We start from the raw sequence: 9,318 nt of genomic DNA on the forward strand, positions 1-9,318 counted from the left end.
AAAACAAAAGCAAGTTAGTTACTTCCCAGATACGATGGGGGTACAGGCATTGCATACATACGCCCATTTCAAATAGGAGAAATGGGCCAAAACAAAGGAGCTGAAGGCCCCATTAAAGCTTTTTCAGGGATACAGTGTAAGCTATTAGTGAATCTACCATTCTGGAGTTTGGAGAACAGTGGTCTTCTTCTCCCAGCTCCTCCAGGCAGTGCCCCAGTAGGGACTCTGTGTAAGAGCTTCAACCCCATATTTCCCTTTCACACTGCCCTAGTAGAGGTTCTGCATGAGGGCCCTATCTTTGCAGCAAACTTCTGCCTAGACATCCTGGCATTTCCATACATCCTCTGAAATCTACACAGAGGCTCTCAAATCTTAATTCTTGACTTCTTTGTACTGACAGGCTCAACACCACATGAAAGCTGCCAAGGCCTGGGACTTGCACCCTCTGAAGCCATGGACCAAGCTCTGTCTTGGCCACCTTTTAGCTGGGATGCAGGGCACCAAATCTTTAGGCAGCACAGAGTAGGGAGGCCCTGGTCCTGGTCTGCAAAATAATTTTTTCCTCCTAGGCCTCCAAGCCTGTGATGGAAGGGGCTGCCTGAAAGGTTTCTGACATGTCTTGGAGACATTTTTCCCATTGTCTTGGTAATTAACATTTGGCTCCTTGTTATTTATACAAATTTCTGCAGTCGGCTTGAATTTCTCCTCAGAAAATGTTTTTATTTTTTCTGTTGCATCATCAGGCTATGAATTTTTGGAACTTTTATGCTGTTTCCCTTTTAAAACTGAATGCTTTTAGCAGTACCCAAATCACCTCTTGAATGCTTTGCTGCTCAGTAATTTCTTCTGCCAGATACCCTAAATCATCTCCTTCAAGTTCGAAGTTTCACAAATCTCTAGGGCAAGGGCAAAATGCCGCCGGTCTCTTTGCTAAAACATAGCAAGAGTCATCTTTACTCCAGTTCCCAACAAGTTTCTCATCTCCCTCTGAGACCACCTCAGCCTGAATTTTATTGTCCATATCATTATCAGCATTTTGGTCAAAGTCATTCAACAAGTCTCTGGGAAGTCCCAAGCTTTCCCACATTTTCCTGTCTTCTTCTGAGACCTCCAAATTCTTCCAAACTCTGCCTTCTACCAAGTTCCAAAGTAGCTTCCACATTTTTGGGTATCTCTACTGCAATACCTCACTACCCAGCACCAATTTGCTAGTCTGTTTTCACACTGCTGCTAAAGACATACCTGAGACTGGCTAACTTATAAAGGAAAAGAAGTTTAATTGACTCACAATTCCATGTGGCTGGGGAGGCCTCACAATCATGGCAGAAAGTAAAAGACACATCTTACATGGTAACAGACAAGAAAGAATGAGAGCCAAACAAAAGCAGTTTCCCCTTATAACACCATCAGATCTCATGAGACTTATTCACTATTGTAAGAACAGTATAGGGGAAACTGCCTCCCATGATTCAATTATCTCTCACCAGGTCCCTCCCACAATACATGGGACTTATGGGAACTACAACTCAAGATGAGATTTGGGTGGGGACACAGCCAAACCATATCACCAACTTAGAAACTATTGGTAACTTGTCCAATTTCAAACAGTTAACTAGTTTAGGGACAGGAATTGTGTTTTCCTATCTCCAGGTCTAGTGCCCATATCCAAATTTAAGAGAAGTGCCAGAATAGAGAAGCAAAGCCAAGTATTTATAAACAGCTGGGATCTGGGACAGTAGATGATAGGTTTTAAGTTTATTTAGAAAATAAATTTGAGACATTCTAGATCAAACTCTATGAATTGGATTAGTCAAGATAATGTAGGAGGAGATTTACATGTAGCTCATAGAGCTTAAGCTCTGAAGCCCCTCACATACATATTTACCTACCAAAGCCCCTAGGGGAAAGCCCAAATGATGAATTTACATGTTCATTGTATTAATCTGCCCAAGACATTAGTTTATACCGATGCCTCTTCCCACACTAATTTGATCTCTGTCACACATTTCTTCATGTTGAGTAAATTGGTAATAGCCACAGGAATTTTTGGAATCTATTATGAGATTACTGAGTTCTGGATTTTTTATTTTTGAATTTATGCAATATTTTCATGTGGTTTGCAGCCACTTTTGTTTATGGTTAGATGATTCCTAGTTGCTTCAAGGTAACAGGAAAAAGTTCCAGGAACACAGCTACCAGTGTAGACTCTGCTGGCATCATGAACTGAGGTGTGGTACCCATAATAGAACTTGTCACATGCCCTACAATCAGAATGTCCTGGAGTCTCATGATTTCAACCTATTTAAAATTGGTCCCTGAACAAGAGAACTTGAAATGCCTTGAAATCTTTCAGCTTATATGTGAAAAGACATGATAGATATTTTCCTAAATGTAATATCAATTCTAAAAATTTATATGTCAATACCAGTGTGAAACTAAAACTTTTTCATTTTATCAAAAATAATTTTTTTTAAATCAATTATTCTACAAAAAAAATTCTTAAGGGTCTTTCCATTCTCTCTATAGAAAATGATAGCAGAACAGCACTGTCATATGAAGTCACAAATACCTCTAAACCTAAAAAATATAGAAATAAGTGCTACCAGTGTTTAGGTAATATAAATAGAAATACTTATACATAATGCTGATTTTCTGGTTTTATGATGTTTGTTACACTCAGGGTTGTTTTTCTTAATATCTTGATATATGGAAGTCTAATAGAGGCAGAGTTAAGGAAAATAACTACGCTGAGTGGCTAAGTTTCATAAAAACTTCTCAACTACTGTCTCCAAGACACAAAGGATATTATGAAACTGTCTCCATATTCTGACTTCACCATGTTGCCTGCTCTGGCATATACTGTCAGTGCTCTATTTATATCTGCACGCATCCACAAGTAAAGAGAACTCCTGAACAGCACCATGGACCACTTAGACCTAAGGTATACTTGTAACACACTCCATCCAACACACATTTTTTGTAAGTGGACATAGGACATTCTCCAGGAAAGAAACACATACTAGGCAATAATATAAGTCTTAACACATGTGTTAAAATCTTACAAAGGGGGTGTGGAGCAAGATGGTTCAATAGAAGCCTATACTACTGTTTGTCCGCACCCCCTCCACCACCTTCCACCACAGGGACACCACATTTTAACAACTAGCTACACACAAAAAGTACCATCACAAGAACCAAAACCAGGTAAGCAATCAAAGTATCTGGTTTTAAATTCACGTCCCTTAGACATTGAGGAGGGTACGATGCTTCTCTGTCGCAATGGAAAGCAGAACCTTACTATACTCTGCTGATGTTCACCCACAGAGGGAACATTTGGACCAATTCTAGCCAGAGGGAATCTTTTGTCTAGACCACAAGGACTGTAATTCCTAGGGAGCTTCTAGCACTGAGTTGGGCACAGAGCCAGTGGACTGTTGAGGGGTAGGGACATGACCTACTACGACACCAGTCAAGGTGGCTAAGGGAGTAATTGTGCAACCCCTCCCCTACCCACTGGCAGCAGCTACATAGCACTGAGAAATCTGTGTTTGGGAGAGGGAAAGCACAGTGAGGTGTACATTGCATTGAACTCTGATAGGGTGCCCTATCACAGTGGAGACCTGGCAAGATTCATCACCTGCTGATTTAGGAGTCCCTGGGACACTAGTAACCCAACAGTGATACCTAGGGAATATGCTATGGACCTTGGCTCTGAGACATGCTAGCTTCAGGCGTTACCCAGTACATTCACAGCTGTGGTGGCCACAGTGAAAGTCTCCTTCTGTTGTAGAAAAGCTGGGGAAAATGTGAAGGATATTCTATCTTGTACCTTAGGTACCATCTCATCCATAGTGGGTAGAGCACCAAGCAGGCACTGGGACGGGTCGGTGAGGGGTGGTCCTTGAGTTCAGACCTGGGCTCTTGGTCAGATTTTCTGGACCCACCCTGGGCCAGAGAAGAACCCACTGCCCTGTAGGGTAAGCCAGTCACAAAAAGACTAATAGGATATAATTCCATTTATAAGAAGTATCCAGAGTATTCAAATTCATAGAGATACAAAGTAGAATGGTTGTTGCCAGGGGCTGAGACTAGGCAGAAATGGGCATTTGTTGTTTAATGGGTATGGAAGTTAAATTTTGCAAGATGAGAAAGTGCTGGAGATTGGTTACACAATAGCGTGAATGTACTTGACACTACTAACTGTACACATAAAAATGGTTAAGATGGTAAATGTTATGTGTATTTTACCACAATTAACAGGTATTAAAGTTAAAAAAATACGTTAAAAATAATGATAATAAAAGAGAATTGTGTTAGGCCCATGGGCAGGAAGTCCTAAGATGTTAGGTTCCTGAAAGCACTTCTCAACCACTATGAATATGATCCAATTGATCACAGGAACAAAACAGTTCAGCCAATCATTTATGAAGTAAATAAGGAATCCAAAGGATCGTGTCTAGCCTTGTCATAGGTAAACAAAGGAGGCATCTTGAGTCTATCTAAGTACTATAGGGAGTGTGGTTTCTTGCACTAAATGGGTTCCTGAAAACAGGAACTGTTAAATAAATAACTTAACTTCCTTTCCTTTGTGTGGACCAAATTGGAGGCATGTTAACACTGTCCCCCAGAAACCTCCAGGAGTGTGAATCCCTGGTTTCTTCTGTGTAACTTGCTCACTAATGCAGCCTAGCTTGGCTTCCTTCCCATAACTATCCTCTCACACTCCTCCACTTCCTTCCTGGTGCTCCCTTGACTACCTCCCAGATAAAGGACTTGCACATCAACCTTTGTCTCAGAGTCTGCTTCTGAGGGAACCTAACCTATGACATCTTTAGCACAAGGTTCCCTACTTCCAGCCTGACTTTTCTATTGTAACGACCACACTGCATTGAGTTTAGAGAGACAAAACTGTGGGAGAATCCCCAAACTGGATGTGAGGCCACTCATTCAAATCTTTTAGCAAATCAGTTTGAATGTGTGCATGTCAGTGTCAAATTAAAAAAAAAAAAATAAAAGTAAATCTAAATTTAAGTAAGGAGAGATTTTATCTTACAGGACGACTGAGAGAGGGAAGGGACTATTGCAATAGCGGGAGGGAAACTGTCGCCATGGGGAGAATGCCTCAACCATGCGATCTGCATGTGTCTCAAAGGTTAGGCAGAAAAGAGCTGTTCTTTTATAAGGAGAAGGAAGCAAAGCTAAAAAGAACCAGTGGGAGGATATGGAATACACCAGATGAAAAGTGGAGCGAGCTGACAGTAGAATAGAGAATGTTTTGCCACAGAGTCAGCCTCTTCCTGATATGGGCCCTGCAGAGGGAGTGGGCACATGCCCAATCGGGGAAAGCTCAGGGACCTGGGGGGAGGAGAGAAAGATTTGCCAAAGCTTAATTAACAAACGTATTGCTCCAATGGATGAGAGGAACAAAACAGTTCAGCCAATCATGCATAAAGTAAATAAGGAATCTAGAGGTTTTGTGTCCAAAGGCATCTTGAGCCTTATCTAAGTCCCATGGGGAGTGGTGGTTTCTTGCATGAACTAGGTTCTTGAACATGAAAGGCTAAGATTTCTTAACGTTCACAGTTTTCCATGATCACAAGGCTCAAGTAAAGTTCAACATTGTCTTCACTTTATCCCCTCTCAGCTTTAGTTTATTTGCTTGCACTGAAAAATAAAATAAAATAAAAAGGAGCTAACTAACTGGCAGTTTCCAAACTATTTTTTTTTTTTTTTCTGGAAGGAAAACTCTTTTTAAAAGGAAGCTTACAAGAAATTCTGTATGCAAAATAGTTACAACTGGAAGCCTGTTCTGCTGGGAGAGGGAGGAGAAAGCCTTACCAGCTGGCTAGCACTGTCCTTCCTGGCTCCCGTATGGCATCCTTGTAAGGGCCTGGAGCTCCTACTATGGAGGAGGCAGCCTTAAAGTTCTTGAACTCCCGACCTCAGATGATCTGCCCGCCTTGGCCTCCAAAGTGCTTGGATTACAGGCATGAGCCACCAAGCCCAGCCTTGAAGTTCCTTTCAGCTTGCCGGAACTTTAGACAGGCTACTTCCTGATTCTAGGCCTTGACCTCTCTTTCCTTAGAGCATTTACCTCAGAAACCTGGAATTGCAAGTTCTTTCTCTGCCCCTGTGAAATGTAGATAAATATTCTCAAAGTCTCTTGACAGTTTTGCCACCTGGAAATAACTTTCTCAAGAACCCGAGAGTTATCCCTTTGAAATGTAATCACTGAAGGAGATGGCTTCCCTATCTCCCAGTCTCTGTGTTCAGATAAGACTCTAAATTTGTTGTCAATAAGCACCAATCAACAACTCCAGGTAGCCTCATCTTTTTGATCAACCAACCCTCTTTTGTCCTCAAGTACTTTTCTGCTGGTTCACCTCAGCTCTTAAAAATCTTGCCTTTTGTTTGAGCAGAGTTAAAGTCAGTCTCTCTCCCCACTGCAATAGACTCGAATAAAGTCTTCCTTGTCTGCTTAACTGTCCAAGGCAATTTTTTTTTTGACACAACTTCTAGGCTAAATTATTTGCATGTTCCCTTGTTACTCTAACATTCTACAAAAGAAATCAGTGATAAGGTATAAGTTTTGAAATCAAACAAACTTGGAAATAAAGACTCTAAATTAGTCTTGCTTATTACAAAAAACCAAAAAACAAAAAACAAAAGAGGATGACTAGAATTGAACGAAGAGGTGTTGACATAACCAGAGAATCACAGTGATATTCTCCTCCCTTGTTTTACTTCTGAAATTCATAGAATCTTGTCAATTTATTGTGGTTTCTCTCACAATTTCTGCTTATGAGGTCTCTTGATTCTGTTTGTGTCTTGCTGCCCTAAACTGAAGCAAAAAGGCTGAGGTGATCACTGTGATGTTCTGTCCCCTTGTTTAAGGTAAAGGTTAGAAAATTCTTCTTGAAAACTGCTTTTAAAATAGGAGCATTCACTAAATGGGTCCTCTTTTCATTTATCCCCAGAATGTATGTTCACTAGGACATTAACACTCAAAAAAAAAAAAAAAAAAAAAAAAAAACCTGTTCTAATAGGGTAGTGTGGTAAATTCACTCTCTGAAACTAAAAGTGAATGAAAAAAATTAATGAATAAACAAATAAATAAACAGACCACATCAACTAGTCAACTAGCAGCTACAGAAAAAGGCCCACTGAATTTCCAGAAGAAAAAAAAATGCCTTTTAAAGTCTCTTTAAAATAATGCTCTTTATTATTCATTTCTTTTTGCCCAGTGCCTCCTCACTTCTCTTCACCACCTTTCAGCAGATTTGCATATAAATCGCACTCTCTTTATTTCTTCTGAGTTCATCAGCCCCTTGTTGCTTATTCCCCACCTGAAGTCTAATCCTTGCTTTGCAACTTCACAATTGGTTGCTGTGGAAATGATTATGTTGTCACAAACGGAGGATTAGAACTTCAGGTGGAGAATAAGCAGCAGGAGCAGATGAACTCTTAATAATAAAGATGCTGGTATCATGCAAATGCACCTAAACAGAAGACAGAGAACTGCCATGGGAGGGGAAGGGGAGAAAAATGAGAAGAGTCAAAACATGATTGTTACACATATCTACAGTGGAAAATTATTAGAATTTAAAAGTGAAAAGTCATTCTGCCATGAAAGTACGACTCAGGGGTTAAAATAAAAACACTCTATGCATTAGTAGGATGAGATGAAGGTTTTTTGGATTCAAGGACTTTAAATATAAATAGAAGAGGTAGAAAAAAAATAAATTGAGACTATTACACAGGAATGTGGGCAATCTTGATCCCCCAAATAATTTACAATAGAAAAGAAAATGGCATAAGCGTCAAAATTGTCACTGTCACTTAAAAATATTATCTGGAAAGGTCACTGCCAAGATCAAGGAGCAACTCATCACAAAATAATTGCAGTACATTTACACAGCTTTAGAGTTCACTTCTACTAGTGAAAATATAGAAAGCAAGAGTTTCTTTGCTAACCAGATCAACCAACCAGAGGAACTTGGGGGGAAAGCACTGGGGAGCTTGATTGGCTGGTGCACGGGATAAGGTCAACCAAGGGAGTCAGCTTGAGAATTATCAACCTGCACTTGCCCTCAATCTCTGCTGGAGGTCACAGCAAAGTTCTTGAAGAGATTGAGGGCACCGTATAGCATTTGGAGTTTGCTTTTCTTTTCTCTACTACTTTCCTAAACAGTGATGCCTTCTCTCATTTTCCACGAAGTTTATAAAGAGGATAAATACCTGCATTGTTTAATTGCTTTTGTAGCTTTATGTGGAAGTCCTTCTGAGGGAATGGTGCTATTTGCACTTTATTCCTCAGTGCATACAATCATCTCTCCTGTGCACATTTCCCCATAACTATTTGCCTGGAATATTCATCTGTTTCTATAAAGCCAGTGTAAAATGACTCTTGTTTTCTCCCATTTACATAAAACTGTAACACTGTCATCCAGGCAAAGATAAATTGTCAATACTTACTAGAATGTTCAAAAGCATTAGTGAAGCTCTATCTAAAGCTGTAAAATGATATTTGAAGCCATCTGAGGATATTGGTAATCAGAGATCCAAGGAATAGAAAATTACTGTAATTATTAGCCCTTGTGCTTGAAAACATCATTTTTTTTTTCTGGTCTAAAATTGTGTGATCTCTTTACTTGTGAGATTTGTAGGATGCATTAAAGAGAAGCCTCTTTGTTCGTAATCAGATAATAGTACTTTTTTAAAGGATGGGAGAGGGGATGAGAAAGAAGGAGGAAATATGACTTTGCTCTTTGCAATGCCACTGGTGTATGTTGTCCCTTCCAAGTGGGCACCTTCGCAAAACTGAGAGCTGGACAGAGAGAAAGCCGCGTGCTTTGACCTTTGATTGTGGGCACCAGAAGCTAATGTCTCCAGGCTTAGGCTCTGGCACCTTCTCCAGGTTCAGGTCTGAGCCTGGGGGAGAGGAAGCTGTCAGTCACACCGCTACATGCTGGGCTGGAACAAAAGGAGGATGGAGAGCTGAGGGTACAAAGGGCCCTACCTAATATCCACCCCTGCCCCTGGAGTAGTGACATGCTTGAGCAGATGCCTTGCCTTCACAGAGGTGTTCCCATGCGGTTTCCCAATAATCCGAATATGTTATTGCCCTTTTCAACCAGATAACCTTTCCCAAGAACCCTGAGAGTAGTTATGCCCTGGACAATAGACAAAAGTGCTTGGAAAGCAGCCTCGGCCTTTCCATTTCTCAAAAAAAAATTAAAGATTTTTTAAAAAGAAAGAAGACAAAGACCTTGGCAATAAGCTGAGGGTAAAGCGGGGAAGAAGGAGCCGGGTTTGGTC

This window comes from Aotus nancymaae, unplaced genomic scaffold, assembly GCF_030222135.1.
Source record: "Aotus nancymaae isolate 86718 unplaced genomic scaffold, 86718_ANA_hifiasm-v0.15.2.pri h1tg000020l, whole genome shotgun sequence".
NCBI lineage: Eukaryota > Metazoa > Chordata > Mammalia > Primates > Aotidae > Aotus > Aotus nancymaae.